Genomic DNA, 23,784 nt, shown 5'->3' with positions numbered 1-23,784 from the left:
GCCATTACTCTATAACGCGGTTTCAATTAAACGCCAATGGAATCGCCATCAAACGGTGCCGCTGGATCTCTCGTATTTCCGCTCCTTTTGTTTACAGAAACCGCGCCTCGTCCCCCGCTCCAGTGTGTTCACGCCCCCGTCGCCCCGGCGTCCCCCGCGCGGATTAGCCGCGCGTCTGCCGCTCGTCTAAAAGGACGTCTCGTTGCGCCGCGTAGGCACCGTCGTCCACCTACGTGTTATCATTCAAACGGGAATCGCCGGGCAACTTGCTCACGGTGGCGCTTATTGTTGCCGAGCCCCGGGACTCATTGTGAATCCGTCGAACAAGGAACAAGGAGGCGTGGGTAACGCTAGTTGCTCGCTACCACGCGCATACATTTGCGATATTCTTTCGAATTGCTCGGAATCCTTGGGAACCTCCGGCTTCTTCGGTCTTCATTTTCCAACTCTCAGCCTTCTAGAGACCGTTTTGATTCCTTCGATGTGTGTTTCTTCGATTACTTGCAGTCCTTGGGAAACTTCGGGTTACTGGGATCTTTTTGGAACACTTCTCGGTGTGCTTTGGTTTAGAGACCTTTTGCTTCGCTTCGCGTTTCTCTATATTGTTCGGAAATCTTATAGGTCTTTTTGGGACACTTTTGGGATCTTCCAGTTTCCTAGGAACTTTTTGATTCCTTTGGTCCACTTTAGGATCCTTGGAAATTTCCGAGACTTTCTGATTCTTTGAACCTTTTTAGTCTTGTTCGAAGTCTCTCTGACTTACTTGGGTCTTTGCGACAGTCTTCTAAACTCTGCCAGATTTTTTTATACTTTTTCAAAACTTTCTAAGCTCTTCCTAACTCCTCCTTCAAGATCGTTAAACAGCTCAAAGCTCCTCGAAACCCCTCTAACCACTCCGCACTCGACAAATCAAGTCCTCCATCAATCTACTCAACCCCGAAAATACCACGGAACGCCGCCACTAAACCCGAAAACCGGCGACCCACGAAAACACGATTCAACCGCGAATCGCCGAGTCACGATCCCGCGCGCTCTCGTGTTCCGTTCGTGCCGCGAACGAGACGATCAATTAGTTGCGTAACGTAGCCGTGACCCCAGACCGTCGACGGATAATTTCATCATCACCGTTCGACGAAGCAGCGTCGCACGAATTTCTCGCGCGCGGGTCACCGGGCGGCCCGTCCCCCTTTTACGTCTCCGCGATCGACGCGACCCGTTCGGCCAATCGGTATCGACCGTTCACCCGACCTCTCCGTTTTCCAGCCGTGGATCTAGATAATTTGTGATTAATTAGACATTATAAGCGTTATTGATGGGAACACCGGGGCCCCGCGATGCCTCGCGAACGGAGCACCGGGTCCGCGCGCGAAAGACGAACGAACCGACGTACGGACGGGCGGACGGACAGACGGACGAGCGTTATGGAGATCGGATCAGGAACGGTAGGTGGTCCATCGAGGCTCTCCGGCATCCACTCTCCTACAGGTAGAGAGGAAGAAAGAAAGGAAGAAAGAGGATTCTCTCCGCCATCTCTCCCCGTGTTCTCTCTATCTCTCTCTCTCTCTCTCTCTCCTCAGCTCCTGCAGCCTTTCCCTCGTCTCGTCCTACCGCTCTTCTCTCTTCATTCCCCTGACTCTCGTCGTCCTCTTCCATCAGCGTCTTCCTTCCTTCATCCTCCTCGCGTACTCCTCCAGAAGCATTCGCTCTTCTTCGTCTCCCGTACGCCCCCTTCCCGTCCTCCCCCTCTAACCAGAGTTCTCTGCACTCCTCCACCGAATACACGCCACCGGTACACGGAACTTCTCCGGCCAACAACAGGACCCGAAGGACTACCATCGGCGCCGGGGATACGTACGAGAGTACAAGGGTGATCCGTTGCGCGAGCTTCTTCGTCCGCGTCGGCGATCCCTCACCGAGAGACCGACCGGACCCACCGATCGAATCTCCACCGAAGATCTCTTTCTTCTCCGTGCCGAGCCCCCTTGCCGCTTTCCCCCCGCCCCCTTGGCGTTGCGCTTCTTGGCTCCTCCAGCGCATTGTCGAATCTTGTCCCTGGAACCGCGATTACTGCACGCGTGATTCTGCGCCGCGGTGATTTCTACCGTTTGATGATTGCCTGTCGAGTTTCGTCGATGCGTCAGGTAGGCACTTCGATGGGAGCAGTGCGAGTACCTCAGTGGTCGATCGTAGAGAGTGTTTTAGGGAGGTGTACATTGAGAAGACAAATTCGGTGGGTAGTTTTTAAACGAATGCCTCGTCGGCACGTCGAAAGAAAGTAATTTGTTAATTCAAATACGTGATTATATATTACAATAATTCATGTAATCAAAGGATAGTGTTCAGTTTTCTTTTCTTTTGATACTTAGGGATGCGTAGAATTTAGCTTCCTCTGCTGAAAGTTTTGAGCAGTTTAGGAGTCCTTCCTTGCAAAGAGTTAATCCATTCTGTGTCGAATATGCTGACTTATGGTGTATTTACCTCGGCACAAGGAGAATTAGGAAACACGGATTTAATAGATTTTTCAAGGTCTTCTATTATCGAGGCACTACTGAATCTTATCGTCTCCCTCTCCCTCTCTCTTTACTTTACCCCGCGAGCAAGCGTCCTTCCACGTCTCTCCCGGCTCTTTGACCCGGCAGGTCGTTACCTCTCGACCGGCCGTCCCGGTGGCCCGTTGACGAGACACGACCGCCCCTGGGAGGACGCTCGTCGACGCGAGGCAAGCACTACGCACCGCCGTTCGCGATCGAAAAGACGAGAGCGCGAACATACGCGCGACGGGATCGCTTGGAGCATTGGCTATCGGGGGACGCTGGTCGGATATTCTATTCTTTTCAAATGGGACCGTGGAACTAGAAGATAGGACATTTGCGAAGCTCTTGGAAAATGAGAAGTTGGAATATTTGATGAAATTGAATACGTAAAGAACTAATCAAGGGTCCTGGCGTTAAAAATAGAAACGTTTCAAAAGTAATCAATTCTAACAAACGGAGAAGTGGGAGTATTTGATAGAACTAAACTCTTAAAGTCAATCAAGTGTTCTGGCATTAAAGATGTAAACATTTCAGTGGAGCTAATCGTTTTGATCTGCGAACAATGTGTAATTTCTTTCATCCGTAGTTTCCTGTTCAAATTTCGCAGAACAAAATGGGGTGGCAATTAATAACAGTGCACTATTAATTTGATAGAAATAAAAATATACTGTTCTTTGTAACAAGACCACACAGAAATTGGAGTACCGTGTGTATCCGGAATTCGGCTGCGTGGGAAGCGTGTAGCGTTTAATAGAACAGTAAAAATACATTCATCCCGAGCTGCGGTCCTCTGTTACAAATGTCGCGTGAAAAAAATTGCTTCCTTTCAGTTGTTCAGGCACGAATAAAAGGAAGCTTAGCCTCTATCTCGCCGGATCAATTATAAAATCGTGTCCGACAATCTGTCGAGCGTCCTCGCGCGAACAGCCAGCAACGAAACCCGATCTCACGGGATCCATCGAGGAATCCCATTCATCTGGAACCTCGGCGATGCTTCTCGAGAAAGAATCGAAGGCGGCCACGCTCGCGCGCACGTATAGTCCTGCGGCTATGTCCTCGACCCTGTTTCTCGCTATTTTATCAGGCACAGCGTAGTCTGCGACCGTCGGAATACTCAAGAAATAATCGATCTAACTCCTTAACACTAGAACTACCGAGCAGTCGAATTGCCTTTCCCAATTTTTTTTATAGAATCTCTATAAGTACATCTACTTCGACTTCGACAGACTCATAACTCAGTTTGCTTATAATGGAAATTCAGTAATTTCTCAGAGACTAACCTATTACCTTTTCGGTAATTGTAAAAAATAAATCAGTTACTGATCATTTCGACCCATTTGGTAGTTCCAGTGTTGATTGTCGAATGTTCTCGATATTATTTAGAAACTTATAGAATTATTGCTATTCAATTCCTAGCAACGAACGCTTTCGCACAGACAAACCAGATCACACTCCTGAAGTCAAAGAAATTCATAAGGTTGAACATTACTCTCCACGAACTCGTACGTATCGATCGCAGTTCACAGGTCAACAAGTAACACAATCGAAATCAAACCTGAAACAACTAACACGAATCCCATGGATTATCCCAACCAAATCAAATTACTAGAACTACTACAGTCGAAAAACTATTCACGGAATTAAACGATGATTATTGGAAAATATGTTCATATTAGAAATAATACAACCTAAAGACGTTTAATAAGATACCCACGCAAGAATGATACCACAGTTGAATAAAATACTTCGATACCATATTCTCCGTTTCGTGTATTTATACCCAACGCAGATAAACGATCCTTCGTTGCAACTGATCGCCGCCTGCCATTTCCCCCGCAAATATCGGTACACCGTTATCGAAGTGAAATTGCAGTGATATGAAACAAGGATAGAAAGTCGACGTCGCCGGCAAAAAGTCGTTCCTCTGCATCGGACCTTATTAGACAACGATACTCGCGGCAACCAGCGCCACGAAAAGCGACAGCGACGCGCCTGAAATTTTTCGACGAGAGATCGCGACGGCGACGAGGAGTACGGTCTGCATGATCAGAGAGCCTGCCGACGGTGATTAGTGTTTATTCCATTCGCTTGTGTCCCCCACCCCCCGCCCCAACCCCTCGTATTTATCTCGATTGGCCGACTGGCCGGCTGCTAATACGATAATTCTTATCGGGCGCCTCTTTCGAATGGACGAAAATTGGCCCCGGCGGAATTCTCGCCGTCCCACCCTCCATCCGTGAACACGATCCCCCCGTAATCGAGGCTGACCTGGGTATTACTATTGCCTCTTTTAACGAGAAAAATACGTGTAAGCAGATACCGTGGTTTGGATTTTCAGGAACCGGCCCGGCCTGTCGAGGGCTGTCGTTACCGTGGGCGGGAAAATGGCGGCGCGACGTCGCATGTTGATTCTTTAATCACGATTCCTTTTATTCTCGTTACCCTGTTTCGAGGCACGTTGATCAACGATAATGGTAATCGGTGACGATTAAACGTTAATCATCGTCCATTCGATGGTCCTTGATTTGATTTTAAGGGTTCGAAAGCGTATACTGGAGATATGTAGTTACTTCGGGAAAATTTGGATAACCTCTTAATCAGAGTTGATTCGATTCGTTATAGGAAGATTGACGATTAATCGGTTTAATATAGTTTCACGAAACGTCGAACAGTTCCCGGTGGAGCCGCGAGATGTAGAGCCTAAATAACTTAACACGCGATTAACCTTTCAACCGGATAATTTATTAAACCGCCCGGATTATACGGTTCGTAATCTTTATGAAGAAACAAGTTTAACGGTCAGCTTAAGAGAAGAGTTTAACAAAGTGAGCGATCCGTTTTGCGGTAAAATGGAAACTTCGATTAGGAGGGATTTTCTTGTTCGAGTTTTCGCAACGAGAGCAACGACGGATAAGAGTCGGGCGATAAGGAAATCGTCAATTCATCCTCCGTTAGGGATTCCACGGAATGCTTCGGGATGATCATCGGGTCGTATGTAAATAGAATTTGTTGCGTCCTACGGAAAGGTGGACGGAGGTTCTAGCATATTATTAATTAAAATAAATGCGTCGATCGTGAAACACGACAGGAGCGACGACCAGCCGGGTACCGATAGAAGCGGAACCGCATCGTTCACGTCGGCTTCCACGCAACCGTGTAATCTAACGCACTTAGCCACGGCTTACCTCAGCCGTGTTCGTGACAATAACGAAACATTACTGTCATCACGGTTAATTGCACGTCATATTAATCAGCATTTCCTCGTGTATCAAGCTCCTATAATCCGGCCGTAACTACTTCCCTATACGGTCCGAGGCTCTCCGGCGACATGGCGTGCACCGAGTCCCCGCCTTATTATCGCCATTACAATTAGCGTTGACTTTATCTGTGTAAAAGAAGTGGGAAAAGATCCTCGCCGATAATAAGGAAGTTTCCATGAAAAGTCGCTTGCGGAGACTATATTCACGCGTGTTTTCTAATAGCGATTCACCGCGAGAGGAGCGTGAACAAGCCTGTTAATCCTCGGCGTAAAATTTTTTAAATAAAACACAGTATTCCGTTGATATTATTCACTTGGCGGATTGTTTTCTTATTTCCATTACTATCAATTTAACCCTTCGGACTTGAAAGTTTTTAGAAACGTTCAACATTCTTCGATGAGGTTTGGATAACATTCTCCGAAACTGACTAATAAAAAAGAAATAATTAAGCTAAGAAGCAAATCTTTTCTATTTCAATATTTCATATATTATACGAAGCTTATTATTATACAAAGTGTCGCAACAAAATGCTGCCACACTTTATTAACTGGCAAAACGTTGGATTTTATTTCTGTGTCTTTTTTTCTTATATTTTTGCTTGACGATCAAAGTGTAATGATATTTTTGCGACAACCCTGTGTATAGAACCTTGTAATTTTGATGTACGAAAATCCGTCGTATAATGACTGACTAATTTAAATTGAGAAAAACAGTGACTCGGTTGGACGAGGTCCTACGGTAAGTACTTACCTATTTACACATCACTCGTTTTCCACGTGGACGAGCACGCGGATGAATCATCGAGCGTTTCACGCCGTTATGGAGGACGGGAAAAAGATGGCGGCCGATTTTTGAACCGCGCGTCGTGGAGACAGGTATTCTCATTAGAAGACGCGTCCGCCGGACTCCTCGATCTCTGGAATTCCAAGGCAGATGTTACGATTATTGGTCGGACTCGACCGCTGGGAAAAAATGTAGATGAGACGAGAGAATATCGGGAAACCGAACGGATTCGCGTAGACCAAGGTGAGCAGACCGACGCCATTGAGAATCGGGACACTGTCGTATACATTGCATACATAATATTTCGAGATTTCATATAAAGAATCGAATTCTTAGCACTAAATAACCGAAGTGACCATTTATTTTTCATTGCACTCGTATTTCTGACTGCTGTCCGCAGCTTGCAGTAATATCTCCTTTTCTTTCACCCTGGATCATTAAAGTGTACCCGATCGGTGAGCACTTGTTGCATAGACACGAATAGATGCAATAATTATTTTGACGAAAGATAACGACCTATAGATAAGTACTTAATAAATTCTGCGCGTGACATATCTATATCGACTCTCGCGTTAGCAACCGAAATGTTTGCGTTCGATCAAAATTACAATATTCTTGCGTGCACTTGTTGTTTGAAAGGTGTTCGAAATATGGAGACCCAATATACTTTGGATCTCCACATTTTGTCGCATGTTTACAAGAACGTAACAAACTGAGTAGAAGAGAATCGAACAATTGAAAGGTAAAAAAAAATTAATTTTCCAAACAAAAATTATTCTTTTATTTTCCTCGGGATAATTAAGAGTTTGTTCACGAGACCATTCGATAAACTGTAACGAAATAGAATAGCTTGCGTACATATTCCCAGTAGCTTATGCTTCAAAGTTAGATTTGCATGTGGCATATTGAATGTGCTTATTGAAGGAATCAAGGATATTATAGTAACTTTAAAGGTCTTATATATTTAAGACGATCGGAAGATCGAATCAGAAATAGCGGTAAATCCCGAAAAATTGGGACATCGAACCAGAAGTAGCTGATAAATCGGTACGCTCGGTGATCCTCGAGAACACGCGACCGTGGTTCCATGGGAGAACCCATTACTGTGTCACCTTGACAAAGATTCAAGCGAAAATGCTGTCATTCAGCGCTGCGCGGATGACTCAGCTGTGTTTATCTGATTTCGCAAGGGGAATATTTTGCAACGGTGCGCGGCGTCGCCGGCGGACGGCCGCGCGCGGAATGTCGCAACGCGCGCAAATCTGCGCGGGAAACGAACTTCGTTCGGAACGGGAACGTTGAATACTTAGTCAGTTTTCAGGCTGGATTTAATTCGAGCGTGACGAACGAAGACCATTTCGTTCCGGCCGTTGACGCGTTTAAACGGTCGCGGACGACGCTTTTTTCCCGAGGTGTAAGAAACCTTTTTTTGGTAGTTAGTTATATTATATGTGGATCTGTTAAGGAGTTGAAAAGAAGAGGACTTTTTGTACCGTTCTCTAGTCGTGCAAGTAATTGAATTATTTCGAAAACTCGAGGGCAAGATGGCGGCGCGTGACCTCGAAGAGTGGAATGCTTGGTTATTCGTTGATTCGTTTGTACAATGAAAACCCCATAGCGTATCAGAATCAAAGGCTCGGTAATGATTAAACTGCGATTGACAAAGAAGACTTAAACTCGAACTTGAATAATCTAATTCAATCATTTACTTTGAAATAAATTACAAATTCACGCGAATCCACTTCACATGAAACAAATCTCAGCATTCAAGAATCCCAAAGCTCTAGCTACACAAGAATCAGTGTCCGATTAGAAAACATTAATGTCTCGGTAAACATTCATCAAACTGCAAGCACACCCAGTCAGAAAGAGACTCGCACAGATACCTCAAATACATCCGCGCGTACCATTAGGCCAGGCCCAACCATCTCGGAAAGCGAAGTTCCGTCCACCTGTGTTGGTACATCAAGAGGCGCGCCGTAAATCGCCGGGGATCGATACGATTTCAAGTACCGGTGGCGGGGTTCAACGTCCTCGGCGTAATTACCACGAAGACCGGCCAAAGACAGACGACATGTAGCCGTGAATCGGTTGGACAACAGATGGGACGGTCACGTAGCGAGGACAGAAGAAGAAGAAGAAGAAGAAGAAGAAGAAGAAGAAGAAGAAGAAGAAGAAGAGAGAGAAGAAGAGGGAGAAGAAGAGGGCGAAGAAAAAGAAGAGGAAGAAGCAGAGAAAGGTGGGAATCAAGTCGATTGTGAAACGGACATCAACGTCTAAAGGAGGATCCCTTCCGAGAAGAGGAAAAAATTATCCGCGGGGGCAGAAGAAAATCCTATCACCGAGAAGTTCGATCTCGAAGTAGAAGGCCGGTTCCGGTAGTGGGATCGGAAAGCTCGGTTAATTACGAGTCCTGCGTGAAGCTACCTGGACGCAGCTCGTGACAACGGGCGTGACCCCTCCTCCACCTCTGTTCCCGTCCCATCGAGATCTTCTTTGTTTCCCTGGTACCGAGTTTCTTGTTTTCCTCTCCGACTGCGCTCGCGAGCCAATAACTGTGGCACCTACCTTGATGAATTCCGGGCGTCCGACGCGAAACACGTCTACTCGCGGGACAATGGCTCGTCCGAGATTTTCTCGTGGACTTCTCGTCGAGCCGACGATCCCCTTCGACACGTGAAAATATATATCCCGCGGGACAGGCCGCGGCACTCGGCCTTGCGCGCCATTGTCTCTGCGTTAGGCTGATGGACCTCCCTGTTAGGCTGCGCGTAGCGACCCTTTCTTCTCCGTCACCTTGCGTTCTTGGATTTCAACGATTTCTTTGGATGACGGGGGGGCTGTCGGTGGTAGCGTTCGGAACTCCTAAGCTAAAGTAGCTTAGAAGTCAATTAACTGGCTGGATTTGCCTGAGCATATTTAGGGGGTATTTCAGAAGTGTTTGTGGAAGTTTGATGCATTAATGTGTTGCCTGCTAATTAAGTGTTAATACTTAAGCTATTGAGCATATGGATCTGCTGCGTTCTAGTTTGTTTTACAAATTACGAGAATGTATTTACTGAAGTTCAGTTCGTGTGTTACTAAATCGATTTATTTGATGGTATCTTGAAAGGTTATTCAAATCTCTTTGGTAATTTTGGAGGAAGAAGTTTGTGATAGGCCGTTTTGAGCTACTTCATGCTTCTAGTGTTGAGACCTGGAAGGACTGTCAGTTGAATTTATGAACTGTTACACGGCACGGGTTTGAATAATTCCTGTAGATAACGAAGAGGAGACTGTCGAAATAGTCTTAGCTTATTTAAGGTCTTTAGGGCTTGTGGAGATTCTTCGGAGAGTGCTAGTCGAATTTACGACCTGTTAGACTACACGAGTCGCGTAATTTCTTTGGATAATGAAGGAGAGATTATCGAGGACTCTTCAAGTCCGAACAGCAACGGGAACTAGCAAGGATTTATTTAAGATCTTCAGAATCCTTGAAGATCCTCTAAGGATTTCTAGCTGAATTTATGTCCTAAAAAACTATATAAGTTGAGTAATTTCCTTGGATAACGAAGGAGAGACTATCGAAGACTCTCCAAGAAATTCAAGTAGCGATGAAAGCTACCAAGTACTTATTTATTATCATATACTCAAGTGGTATATTAAAAATTCGCGTCTAACGTTCTTGCTGTTTTACGGGACGCAAAGCGTAATATAATCCACTAACCAGTACAGCTACTCAAATTTCATACCTTCAACTTTGCATTTCCGAAAAAATTTTAAATTTGCTTTCAATAAATACTAAACCTATATCATGTTTCCACTCTTATCGCGCAGAACGCCACATTTATAGTTCCATTCGTTATTACGTCAAATAATTAATTATAATGACAATTAATAATGTATTAAGTAATGTTTTTTTAATAAACGCTATTTGTAGTACGCAAATCAAGGCTCATAACAATTAAGAACGACACCTAACAATAGCAAACGCTATGACAATAAGAAACAACCACTGTAAAACACATTACACAAGCAAGCGGTCGGATACTTTTGCGAGTAACTGTATTCCATCGAACAAAACGAACGGAGAACCACTGTCCGCAACGGCGCGGACCGACCACGCTGGTAGATCCTTAATGAGGCGTCGATTAGATCGACCCGATACCGGAGGATCCACGGAGGATCCACGGAGAAGAAGCATCGCGATGACGAATCGTGAAACACGACCCGGTGGGTCCTCGTTTCGCGTCCTCTGCCGCTCTCGAGCCGCTCGGCTTCCCATTGCAACGGGGGCCCGGGGGCCCGGGTTACAAAACCCGGGGCCCGATCGGCGGAATTTTCGTCGGCCACGCTAATAATCGCGCGAGGACCCGAGAGGAGGCTATATACGCTGCCCATCTCGCGCCAGGTTGAAACAGGATCCGATACGCGGTGCCAGGATCAAAAGTGACAGATCATTAATTGCATTTATTGGGGCTCGGGCGATCGAGAGATCACTCGAGGCGTGGGTCGACAGATGGAAACGTCGGTCGGTGAGCTCTCGAGGTCGGATCGATGAAGAAGAAGAGGAAGAAGATGGAGAAGAAGGAGGAGAAGAAGAAAAAGAAGAAAAAGAAGAAGAAGAAGAAGAAGAAGAAGAAGAAGAAGAAGAAGAAGAAGAGGAAGAAGAAAAGGAAAAAGACGAAGAAGGAGAAAAAGTAGGAAGGAAGAGAGAGGTAGAAGGGGCAAGGAAAAAAGAAGAGAAAGAACCGAAGAGATTTTAAGGCCTCGGATCGTCTGGGGGCCCGGTTTTCGTTCGGCAGCTTTTACGATTCCGATCGCGGCATTATTAGTAGGACGTTTTATGGTGGCTCTGTTCTCTCTGTGCCGGGTGTATATATCCCCTACTAGCGGCCGATGTTTTGCGTTTACAGGTGCACGTTATCCGGGATGGTCTTTACACGATCATTCGAATAAATTAGACAATGCTGCTCCGCGGGAGGGGTGGGGAGAACGGGTTTCGCCCGAGGGAACGGGTAACGCCGGAGGATTGATCCTCGGGTTTCTCTTTATTACGTTCTGCGGTTTGATTAACTGCCCGCGGCGTATCGGACACACGAAAAACTAGGAGGGGGACTCGGTTGGCCCGCTGGGCCCGACGATGCAGTGGCAGCACCGTCGCCGCGACGTACGTGAGGGTAATTAGAATGAATCCTGGCGACGCCACGCAAATATCGGACCCTCCGATAGGCGAGGACGGTAATTACTCGGGATTTCGTGTTCGTTAACCTTTGCACACCGACCGGACGGGCTCGATCGTTGCATTAATATTTTATGAAGAATATCGAAGCGAAGGTCGCGTCCAATTAAGAGGAAAGAATTATGCGGGATACGGCCCGGAGTAACGTATGCGCGGAACTGCACGTGAAGAGTTAATTTATTGAATTTCGTGTGTTCGCGTGTTGGAACGAGGCGTTTCGAAGCCGGAGTGTCGGTTGTTCTTTGCGCCTTCTTGATTTTCGGTGTACTTTTATCTCATTATTACCGATTCCGTGTTATTTTTGGCCGAGGTATTTTGTATTTTAGGCTTATTACAGTTCCACGGGCAACGAGGATGAACGACACACAGGGGATTCCGAGTGGTAAAAGAATTCCGCTCGTAATTCAAGGAACATCGGTTAATGAAGGAACGTGAAACACCGAAATAGACTCTACCCCGATGCTTTATTGATGTGACCTTCGTGTGAAGTCGCTCTTCACGCTGAAAACAACAAAAAGAGACGGGAAAAAAGAGCTTAGTTAAAGTGCGCAGAGAATTTCTTACAGGGTTGGGATCGGGGCACGCAAAGTGTTAAACCAAGGAACGCAGGGTCGAGGAGAAAGAGAAAGATCGGCGAATGAAATTTAAACGCGTAACGAGCCTCCGGTATACAGGGTGTATCCTAAATCGGAGCACAACCGAGGAACAACTAAACCTAAATAAAAGAAACAAGTAAAAAATGTACAATAAAACTGTTAAAGAACCAATCAACTACAAAATGGAAAGTAGGAAAACCGAATTCACTTCATACACATGAAGAAACGATCAAATATTCCATTAACAAAATTCTTCGATACTCAAAACTCGTTAATTCACCTCAACGAATGAACTCCGCATGCATTACAAATTGCAAGTTGCAAACAATCACGCGAATCAGCTGATTCCTATTCAAACAACTAAGCTCGAATCTCCAATTACTCCATGTAAAAAGTACTTTACACTCTCCATTTACTTTCTAATACAAAGCTATTCTTGTCTCCGTTGCACGATTTCTCCAACACCCAGTACATCCTCCACTCCCATCCTTCTCTTTCCACTGTGATGCATTTGCACGGTGTTTCTCAGTGCAATCCCGCGGTTACTGTTATTGACACAAGGGACGGGAAGTCGCGGCGGCTTCGATTCGATTTCGAGGGCAAATCGACGATGCCCGGCGGAGGGGAATATCGGGCCCCGTGAAACTAACGGAACCGACTCGTCAATACCCCGCAACCGTTTGCAGTCGATGGCGAAGTAATTGGCGTCGTAAAGAAAGGCGCGCGAAATACGCCGGGCGAAAAAGTGCGAGGGATAGCCTCGATTCGCGAAAGAAAACGAACCGGTGGACGACGCGTTGTCGCGTCGGAGGATTAGCCGGCGGGGAAGAAGGAGGAGAAGAAGAAGAAGAAGAGGAAGAAGAAGAAACGGCTGCGGGATTTCGATCGATGTTCTCACGACGAGGCCGGGACCGTTTCGTTTCGTTTCGTTTCGTTTCGTTTCGTTTCGACGCCGCAGCGTCGTGTAATCGGTGCTCCGGGGAACGTAAAACACACCGGCAAGAACACTAACCTCCCGGGAATTATAACTGTTTTTAAAATCACGCGCCGGCAAAATCATAATTTCCGATGAATATTGGATGCATAAAGAATCAGCGGGAAGGAGGAAGAGAACGAACGCCTCGACGGTCATTGGACCGATCGTCGGATGCCTTTTCTTTTCGCGAGCTGATCGCCGTTCACGGCGGACGAGGGTGAACAGGGAGGACCGAGTTATCGGGTCATTTCGTAAATAATTCTGTTCCTTTTTCTCAGTTTGTCGTGTCCTTCCTGGTGTTTTATTCTTTTCTGTGTCGGAATGTTCGAGTTTGGGGTTGGAGTTCTTTTTTAACGGAGAACTAAGAGAAGCTCGCACGGGGGTGAAATCGGAGATGTTCGATTAACGTGATTTGACTTTGAACTTTTGACAATTGTTTGGTATTAGTCATCTTTTCAAATAGCTAATTGTTTGTAATATATTAATCAGTATCGATAGAAATAATGATGATGATAATATTAATAGAAAATTCGTTTAAATGTTCGGAACACTTAGTCGTCGTTGTTTACATTTAAATAGCTAATTAATAGGGTTAATCAGCTGTTATAACAACTAATTTAAATAACACAAAATAATTATAGATTACTTAAGTCTGATGAGTTTGAATTAATTGAGAAGATCAGACGCTAAAAAGATCGTTAGTAAGGCTAGTATTTGGTTATCGCTTCGCGAGATAATTGAAAGTAAAACAGTCCCTGATTTGAATATTCTGTTCCGGGTTTCGAGACGCCCGAAGAGAATCCGCCTTGGGCAGTCCCATGGAACGAAGAGGAAGGGACCTCGCAGCGTCTCTTGTTCCATGTTCCTCCGCTGTCCTCTCCGTCTTATTCGATCTTCTTGTTTCCCCCCTCCGAGTCGCGACTGTCCCCATCCTAGCAAGATGTACTCGCATTGGAAGGTGCATTACGAAATTTATCGTCACTCATTAATTTCAATGTGCACCGCCTTTATCCTCTTCGGTCGAACAAAGGCGGTAGTAGTATTAATTAGCAGCGATAAAATGTGCAATATCAATCAGTGATGTACTAAATGTTAATTAACAGAAATATCGTAAAACATTGACATAAATACTATTTTCCAACAGTTGCCAAAAATCCCAAATCGCAATCTCATTTAAAAAGAACACCCCCGAAAGTTGCAACTGAAACGTCCAAACGTTAATCTCTTCTATTCAAATACTATCTCATAAAATAATTTACAAAATTCCATTGATCACAGTAACGTTACCATTCCAACATCGCAGTTACCCCGAACGTCACAAAATTCACTAACAAAAAAACATTTATCTATACTCAACGCCCCAAACACAATAAAACTGCATCATTCCCCACTCCAACGATCACAGCTCAAAACCCAAACCCTCGCCGTCGCAAGCATCCCCGAAAACTACCAGGAAACAAGCTAAAACTCCGAAGATCCTCGAAGAGATCTCCCGCAGCCGCTCGGAGCGTCAGTTTTTTCATAACCTACTTACTCGGAGACACCTTCGAACTCCAAGGTAAATACCATTACGTCAACTCGGACGATTACACGGACGGTACGCTTATTGGTGAGTCCCTCTCTCGCCAGGAGAAGAATTCAGCCGGGTTCAGCAGCAGCAACAGAAGAAGAAGAAGAAGAAGAAGAAGAAGGAGAAGAAGCAGAAGAAGAGGAGAAAACATAACCAAATAGAGAAGAAGAAGTCGAAGAAGAAGAAGAAGAAGAAGAAGAAGAAAAAGGGTCGTCCGACGGTAATATTACTCACGAGCTCCGTGGCAAAGGTGTTTTAAATAAACGTTCAGGGCAGCGTATCGGATACACCTCTACCTGTACCAACCTGTACCTACCTGTCTGACTGGCGGACGTTCGGGGCCCCGGGAAGAGAGCGTAGACCCGTATCTGCGCTAGAATCGTAAAGGCACGAGTTTTACGAGCCGTCCCGTGAAATTAATACACGTGTCTCGCATTCTCCTCGAATTCGGTGCCGATTATGTAGCCAAGACCTAACCCGAGACGGCCGTGGCCGCGGCCCGCGACGTCACGTTCCCCGCCTTTTATTTATTCTCCAGTTTCGGGTTTCCTTGCCAGCGCAACCCCCTCCCTTCCCGTCCCGCACCGCCACGCCCGGCCATGGTTCACCCGCTGTCCGTGGCCCGGCTAATTGATCGCCGGTTAATCCGAAATGCAAGAGACCCAGGGCCGCTCATTACCGTAATGAACAATAAAAGCGGGCCGTGCCGCGTAATGAGCCACGTCTCGCTGTCTCCGACGGGCAGAAGGGCGAAGGGGTGGGGAAGAGAGAGTGTGAGAGGGACGCTAAAGGGTGAAACGGGACCAAGGATCTCGCGGTTACTCGGGACGATTCGAGTCGGTCGAATGAACGAGTCGGTGGATGAGGGTTCTCGCGCGATCATAGCGATGCTACTGTTCGCTGTTTTCAACGGTGGTTTAACCCTTTGCGATCGGTGCCACACTGGCTACATTTAACATTTGTTTTCGAAATCGCCAATATGGCGGCGTATCCTTTTTGTCTGAGGACAGTGTTATTTTGCGACCGAGAGGTATTGTATTTATTACTCTTTACAGAATTTATATTCAACAAAACACGTTAACAAATTTTTAATATCCATATATTTATTCTAAACCACCTACAGAAAAATAACTTTGAAAATATATATATTTACTTCGACTAGTTGGTACTGTCAGTAGAAAAATGTGCCGATCGTAAAAGGTTAACACCAAGAGACGGAAAATAGAAAAAAGAAGATAGAAGATACTAAAGAAGCAATAAAACAAAACGTCTTCAACGAGAAGAACAACTATCAACTGCTTCCTAGTTTCCAATGAAACTTCTTCGAATAATTCACGAAAGCAGAAACAATAGAACTTCGACTATCGTCAGCCAACCCAAAAACTCATTGTAGAGTATCTCAACGACTCGATCATCGCTCGTTACGAAAACTTACGTTCACAGTGCCGTACCTATCGGCAGAACACGTTTCGAATAATCGATCAGCCAGTAGTTACTCATATTATATCAACGTAGAACGCTAGGATTTGAAATGAAAGGGAGCGCGCGAGAAGAGGAATAAGAAGAGGAGAAAGGAGATTTTTAACTAACCGGCCCGATCGCCGGATTGGGAATGTACCTTGGCTAGATCGTTTCGTTAATTTTCGATCCCGGCGAGGCGGTTTTATCGAGAACTCGGCGTACCGTGCGCAAGGAAAAGGCCGCCGTGGATTTTCTGTGGTACCGAGACAACGAGATGGACTCTGTTATTGGCCGGGCAGATCGGGAACAGATAAAGCAGTTTCCGAACCCTTTGTTAATCTCCCTGACCGATGATTTTGTAACGAGAACGAGATCGTAGGCGTAACCGAGCCCCGATCGATGCCTGTAATTGTCTGGGACGCGGAACGTTCCGACGGTTGTTGCAACTTTTCTAGATACAGATACCGACTCGATGGCGAAATTGATTTAGGACTTCTTCGCCGTGGATCTTCGTATTGGGAAAGGTTCCGTTCGAATCGCCACTAGTAACTTTTAACGCTAATTGGAAGTTTAACACGTTGAATGCCGCACGATTTCATAGAGAAAAATACCCAAATCGAAGAAATATGATATTCAATAAATTTGATTGAATCGCATTATTATTATTGTATGTTCTTCTAGCTGAACGTCACCGCATCGGGCAACATTATTTATAATATATAAATCTTTTCAAATAATCATAGTTTGTCTGAGTAAAGGATGATAATCCTATTCGGTCAGAGGTCACCGGTGACCCCATGGCATTCAACGTGTTAACACGTTCCGTGCCGCGTGAGGCTTATACGAATTATTTATATTTCTCATTGAAAAACGAAGAACTTCTTAAAAATTTATTGTAGAGTCGAATATAGACATCTTAGTATCACGTATACTGCGTGTATTTAATTCTATTTAATTGTGAAAGTGTGGGTCGTACACGCCCCACATGGCCTGAACGGAAAGTCTAAAAAACGGCACGGAACGTGTTAACAATAGAACTACCGAACAGTTGGACTGCTTTTTCCTAATTTCATTATGGAAACTCTAAAACTGCATATATTGGGATTTCGACTAATTTATAATTCAACTTGCGTATCATGAAGAATAGTCTTTGAATCATTTCTGAGAATCATTTGTTACCTTTTTGATAACCATGAAAGAAAACTTCCAGAACAAGTCATTTTGTCCCCTGTGGTAGTTTAGTGTTAAGGAACGTGTCAATTCGATGTATACTGCTTTTTACAAACGTTATTTGTTAAAGGTTTTCGTCGATTGTTTGTCCTAATTGTCCATTCTTAACACATTCAATGCCGCATAATATCATGCTGCAAAATACACAAAATGGAAAAATATAATATTAAACAATTCGATTGAATTATATTAATATTCCACGTTCATCCAGTTGAATACCGCATTAGGTAGCATTATTTATAATACAGAAATGTTTCTAATAATCGTCGTTTCATTGAGTATACTTGAGTTCTATAATTGAGTATAGAACTGTAGTGATTAGGTTAGGAATCACCGTTGACCCTCATGGCATTCCTCTAAACGCGCTAAAGCTCTAACTTCCACCATCTAAGTCAACGAGCATCAAATCTTTCACTGACAATGGAATAAACTACAGAACATACCCACGAACCTAATATTAACAACACTGTCCTTATATCTTGAGGAATCTCGATAAGTAAAAGAATAATCAACGAACAATTACCATTATCTTCATCAGGTATACACACGCTGCTTCGAAGCACAAATTTCAATAACAATGCAAACACTCCGGCAAACATCAGAACAACGCCGAGATACTAAGACAAAAACGTCTAAAACGTTTGCGTGCAAATAAGGTTGCACGCAAAATGGACGGAAGGCGCGAAACAACCGTATAAATAAAAGCGATATCACGAGTAAATGGAAGTCCCGACATATTTTTCTAAATGATTACCTGACAACATCTGGAGAGCCGGCTAAACTAGAAGACAATTGATACTTTGTATGCGTCGATCCAGGAGGATAAAGTAAAACGTCGTGGAGCAGTCGCCGAGTCGCTGGGTGTCGGGTAATGGCTCGTTCGCGGATCTCGGTCTGAAATCGCGCGGTTTCCCTAAGTAATTTATAGAGGGCGCGCGTCGAGGCGGGTTCACGCGGGCAGGAAAGAGTTTTCCGTCGTAACGGCGGCAACCAGCGCAGGGCGGGGGAAATAATCGCCCCGAGGCCTCGAGGAATCCTGGGATTTAATGGGTTGATGAAACGATTAGATGGAAATGTGAGCAGGGTTTACATTATTTGCCGCGGCGAGCTGCGGCCGATTACGGGCCGAAATTTACGATAATGCTGCCGGGCGGATCCCGACGAGACTTGTTACTTTTAATTACGCGCGGGACACATCTCCCGGTTGTCGTTGCGGCAGTTAGGTCCCATGGAAAAATCATGGTGCGTTTCGTAAGAACTGAGGCAACAAGTTCGAGAGCCGTTTGAGTTTTTGGTTTTATTGGCTTAGTTCTTTGGGTTGTTTCTATTTGTCTAGGTGGTTTTTTTTGAGAATTATAGTTGGTAGTAATATTGTTTCGGTTAAGTTCTTGTTATTTCTCTTGCTTTTTATCCGAAATTCTTATATTAACTTCTTACTACCTTAAATTCTTACTTTCTAAATTTCTTATTATTTCTATTTTCAATTATCTCACTTTCTTGTTATTCCAATTTTCAATTATATTAGTTTCTTATTACCGCAATTTCTTACCATTTCGATTTCTTACTATTTCAATTCCTAATTATTTCAACTTCTTGTTACTTTAATTTCGTATTATCCAAAATTTTGATAATATCAATTTCTAATTATCTCAAGTTCTTACTATTTAAATTCCTTATTATTTCGATTTCGAATTATTTCACTTTCTTATTATTTCAATTTCTTATCATTTCAATTCCTAATTATTTCAACTTCTTATTACTTCAATTTCGTATTATGTGAAATCCTTATCGTTTCACTTTTTATTATCCCAATTTCTTACTATTTCGATTTCTAATTATCTCAACTTCTTACCACTTCAATCTCTTACCATTTCAATCCCTTATTACCTCAATCTCTTATTATTTCAAGAGGCAACGCTCCCGCGACGGTTCCATCTGCTTCGTTCCCTTTCCTTTTCACTTGCCTCCTCGTTCTCCAGGGAAAGAACAGTCGCGCGACGATTGCGTTCCGCGCGTGTAACACGGTTAGCGAAATCTTGGGAACGAATCGCGAGGAAAACGGGCGAAAACGACGACGAACCGGAAGTGCGTTTCCCAGGGGCCAGTCGATGTGCATCTGATAGCCACCGCGTCCCGCCTTGCCACCGTTCGATTGCGCCACACACGTGTTGATCCACGCCTGGAGAGAAATACGTGTGGGTACCTTGCATTCTTCGAGACACTCGTCTGGCCCATTGTCTCGTGACGCAACCGAGGTGCCATTCAACGGCGAGGTGCCGGCAACCAGCCGGGCCGAACGAGTAATTCGCGTCTTTTGTTGGGACGGGAGTCGCGTGGAAACGAAACCGTAACACGCGTTCTTTCCCCATTGGATTTCGGCGATTAGATACGGCGAACGTCTCAAAAGTCTCGTGGCACTTCGGAGATCGCGGAGAAAGGAAATCGCGTGCGCGGAATCGAGGCACTCGATCAAAGCGATTTCACGAAAGACAGAACACAGTCGTATTCGAAAAATGGAGTCGGGTAATTATGATAGACTTAGTTATGCGATTTGCATGATTAGGGTATGTTTTGGGAAAATGGCTCACTTTTCGTAAACAATGTACTAAACAATGTATTACACTGTAAATATCATTGATAACAAAAGGAAATATAAACAACATTTGCAAATATGGACATGGTAAATGAGATCTTACTGAATATTAACACTAGAACTACCGAACAGTCAAATTGACTTTTTGAAATATTTCCGTGGAAACTCCAACAGTGCTACTATTGAAATTTCTATTGATTTACAGTTCAGTTTGCCTATTGTTGAATCAATTCCTGTAGAAATTTCTCATAGAATTATCTGTTATGTTTCTAATAATTGTCAAAGACGCAATGGGTCATTTTGACTTCTCTGGTAGTTCTAGTGTTAAAAGGTAACATTCGAAAAGTTAGTACAGAGTTAGTACAAAGAACTGAATTATTTAATTAGGATGACTATTACATTGAATTCCACAATCGTCTTCTATAAAAATATTACTCATCGAACATCGTACGTTTAATCCTCTATAGTTTCAATCTATCTTCAGCAATCCCAATTCCAACATTCTACGACCCACGTCTGTCAACAATACGTTAACACGCGCGATCTCGTGTTTCTTTACGACGTGGCGCAGCAGTAAATCGTAGAATATAGAGTCGCGCCATCGTATCTGCGAATAGAGCGATCCTCTCGCCGGATTCCAAGAGAAACCGATAGTTCCCGGCTGCGGCGGATATTGGTCCGATACAGATAAAAGCGGATAGAGGTATAATGACGAAAGCGGGAGAGAAAGAGAGGCCGTGGCTCGTTTCATTCTCGTCCGCCTGTTACGCGTGTATACGCGTCTATTCGTGGATGCTAACTAAGATGGTATCTGGGGACCCCCGCTGGGCCCCTATGATGTATCGATCCCATATGCCCCTGTCTCAACCCCGTCGGTATTCGCCGGCCACCACCGGCCACGAAATCGCTTCGGTGTTCGCTCCTCGAAATTCCCGGCCGGCTGGCCGGTCACCAGGCGTTACCAACACCGGAGGTGATCTCCGCTTCACGAAAGACAACGCCGCACAGTGGGGTCCGATCAGGCCATAACTCCATTTTAACAAATTTTCGTATCCTCGGTGTAATCGAAAATTACGCGTTGCACTCTTCAAATTTCTCGCAACGGTTTCCATATGCTTTGGAAAAGCTGTACGAACGTTTCTGCAGTATTCAAGTTTTCAGCTGAGTATGCACTCTATCTTTAATAGTTCTATCTTTTTACTAGGAATCATTATGTGAATATCGACATTTTAACGTGACTAATACATCATCGATATTTCGTATGGTTGTACTTCACAAATGATTTTGTCATAGGTCAGGACTCGTCCCGGCATTCTGTCAGGCACAGTTGTATTCAGTTTTGATATTGTTATCTGAAAGTAAAATCCTCCGCATACGTCAGCCTTTTCGTTCAAGATTTCCTTATAACATCGTGCCAGACTCGCGGTGTTTCGCGCTGATTATTTATTTATTTTCTATGTAGGTTAAATATTATTTGTCTGTTAGCAACCTTTAACTTTTAGTAAATGTACAGACAGAATAAGTGTAAGATTCCTTTCTTTTTCTGCTGAATTGTTAACGATAAAGTTGTTTTATCAAGCATAATTGGAAAATAAATTATAGGGTAAGGGGTTAAGGCCTCTAAACAGGTTGAAACATGTGGCGACGCAGGTGTCGCTACGAGCGATATGTTCGAGTCTTTTTCGCTTTTTGTTTGAGTGCAACGTGCATCATGAGTCCTGGGAAGAGTCAAACCTATCACTAGTAGTGATGTAAGTTACAAGTTTCAACGTGTATGGGATCCTTAGAAACGGGTCGACGCGCACAACGACGCTGCGGCAGTTAGATCCGATGAGAGATCGAGTGATCGATGGACGCCCGCAGTGGTCGAGATTACTGGATGAGGAAAGAATTTTGGAGGAGATTTGTAATATATTATTGTAATTTATAGTTTGTTAAAGTTATTATGATTGATGAAGACAATAATTGCAGAGGAAATGGTAAAGTTATTGTTTTAACTATCATAATAGTGTTTTCGAAATAAAGTTGGTAGAACTAGTAATTTCGAAGTACGGTAAAATTTACATTTGCAAAGTTTGTGGACATAGTCTCCATAAATTCACTACTATATGAAAACAAGTAAAAAAAATAAGAACATGTCTCGAACAAGAAGAGAAGACCATCAATAACGAATGTTAACAAATTATCCTCGAACGAATCTCGTAAAAAAACCGAGCATGGCAATATCGTGATCGGTAGAAAAACGAGAAAAGAAAACCTGTGGGAAGGGTGAAAAACCGATAACACGATCGATTATTACGTGACCCGAGTAAAAAGCGTAAGTGAACGAATTGACGCGGAGAGAAAAAAAGGAGTGTTGAGATGGGAAGGAAGAAAGAAAGAGAAATCGAGATAAAAGAAATAGAAAGAAAGCGAAAAGAGTCTAGATAAAAGGGAAGAGAAAAAAATCGATATAAAAAGAAAGAAATATAGATTGAATTAAAAAGAAGAAAAGAGAGGGAGAGAGAGATCTAAGTAAAAAAAAAAACAGAAAAATCAAAGGAAACGTCAATATAGAAAGAAAAAAAGAGCTTCTTTAGTTAAAGTAAATCGAAGCATCCGGATTGACAAGGGCTTAATGAAAGTCAAAGGGTGAGGGGGACGAGATGGCAGCGATCCGTCGGTGGTTAGGGCCCCAGTTTAAAAGCCGAACTCGAACCGGAGGTAGTCACGCATGGCCAAACCCGTTAATGGCACGTTAATAGCCGCGTTTCTTTCTAGGTTTTAATTATATCAGTGTGCCCCGCACCGCCGTCGTTACGTTGTCGTGCATTATCGTTCGCGACGGTGTGGTCCGCTCGTTCGCGCGGCCGCGCGCGCACGAATGATCCCCTGTTTGTAGCACGTGAGCCGGCGTGACACGATGAATTTGTCACGCGTGTTTGGGTCACGCTACGTGCGCTCCCGTAGCCTTTTTTCCCGTCGACGAAAGGCCGATCGCGCTACATTCGCGCGGTTTCCTCTCCCGATAATGGCGGACCCCGACGTAATGGCCGCCGGCGGCGAGCACGCGCGATACGTTTCGGGAATCCCGGCGAGAAGAGTTTTTTGCCAGCCCGTAAAAAAGCCGGCTCGCTCGAATGTACCGTGAAACAGCGAGCTTAGGGCAACAACGTTGCCTTCCGTGGTGGATTGACACCGTGCGAGGTGAGGCTGCCACGTGATTATCCTTGATTCTCGTTTTTGTTCTCCGAAGAGACGATTTCTTCGGCAGGGCCGCGCGGGGAAGCACCGACGTTTAATTGTCCGCGTGCCTACGCGTCGCGCCGGAAGCTGACACCTACAATCCGGAGAGAAGCTGACGCCGATAGCTTTCAAAGAATTATTGGATTGTTCTGTCTGCGAGTCGAATATGGCTTGAAGTACCGTTGTGATTAATCGACTATGGATTTTCATGCTTTAATGGAACTCGAAAAACCAGTATCCAGGATGCGAAGAGATACAGGAAATATCTAAACTCCAACTTCATCGCGAAGTATGAGAAACGGATAAACTTCGTTTTCCCTAAAGATTCGATGAAC

The 23,784-nt window shown here is 44.5% G+C and overlaps 1 long non-coding RNA gene across 1 annotated transcript in view; it reads right to left on the bottom strand.

Annotated features, from left to right (window-relative positions):
* The window catches only part of LOC143174790 (uncharacterized), a 70,423-nt gene extending 51,912 nt beyond the window's left edge, over positions 1–18,511 (bottom strand). The window contains exons 1-2 of the long non-coding RNA XR_012999142.1: positions 18,386–18,511; positions 6,545–6,710 (exon numbers count right to left, since the gene is read on the bottom strand). This is a non-coding gene — a long non-coding RNA (uncharacterized LOC143174790). The remainder of the gene's footprint in view (positions 1–6,544; positions 6,711–18,385) is intronic.
* Between the last annotated feature and the right edge of the window lie 5,273 nt (positions 18,512–23,784).

Source organism: Nomia melanderi, chromosome 8, assembly GCF_051020985.1.
Source record: "Nomia melanderi isolate GNS246 chromosome 8, iyNomMela1, whole genome shotgun sequence".
In the NCBI taxonomy this organism is placed as follows: Eukaryota; Metazoa; Arthropoda; class Insecta; order Hymenoptera; family Halictidae; genus Nomia; species Nomia melanderi.
Note: the sequence above shows the minus strand (reverse complement) of the source record. Positions and strands in the feature narration are given on the sequence as shown.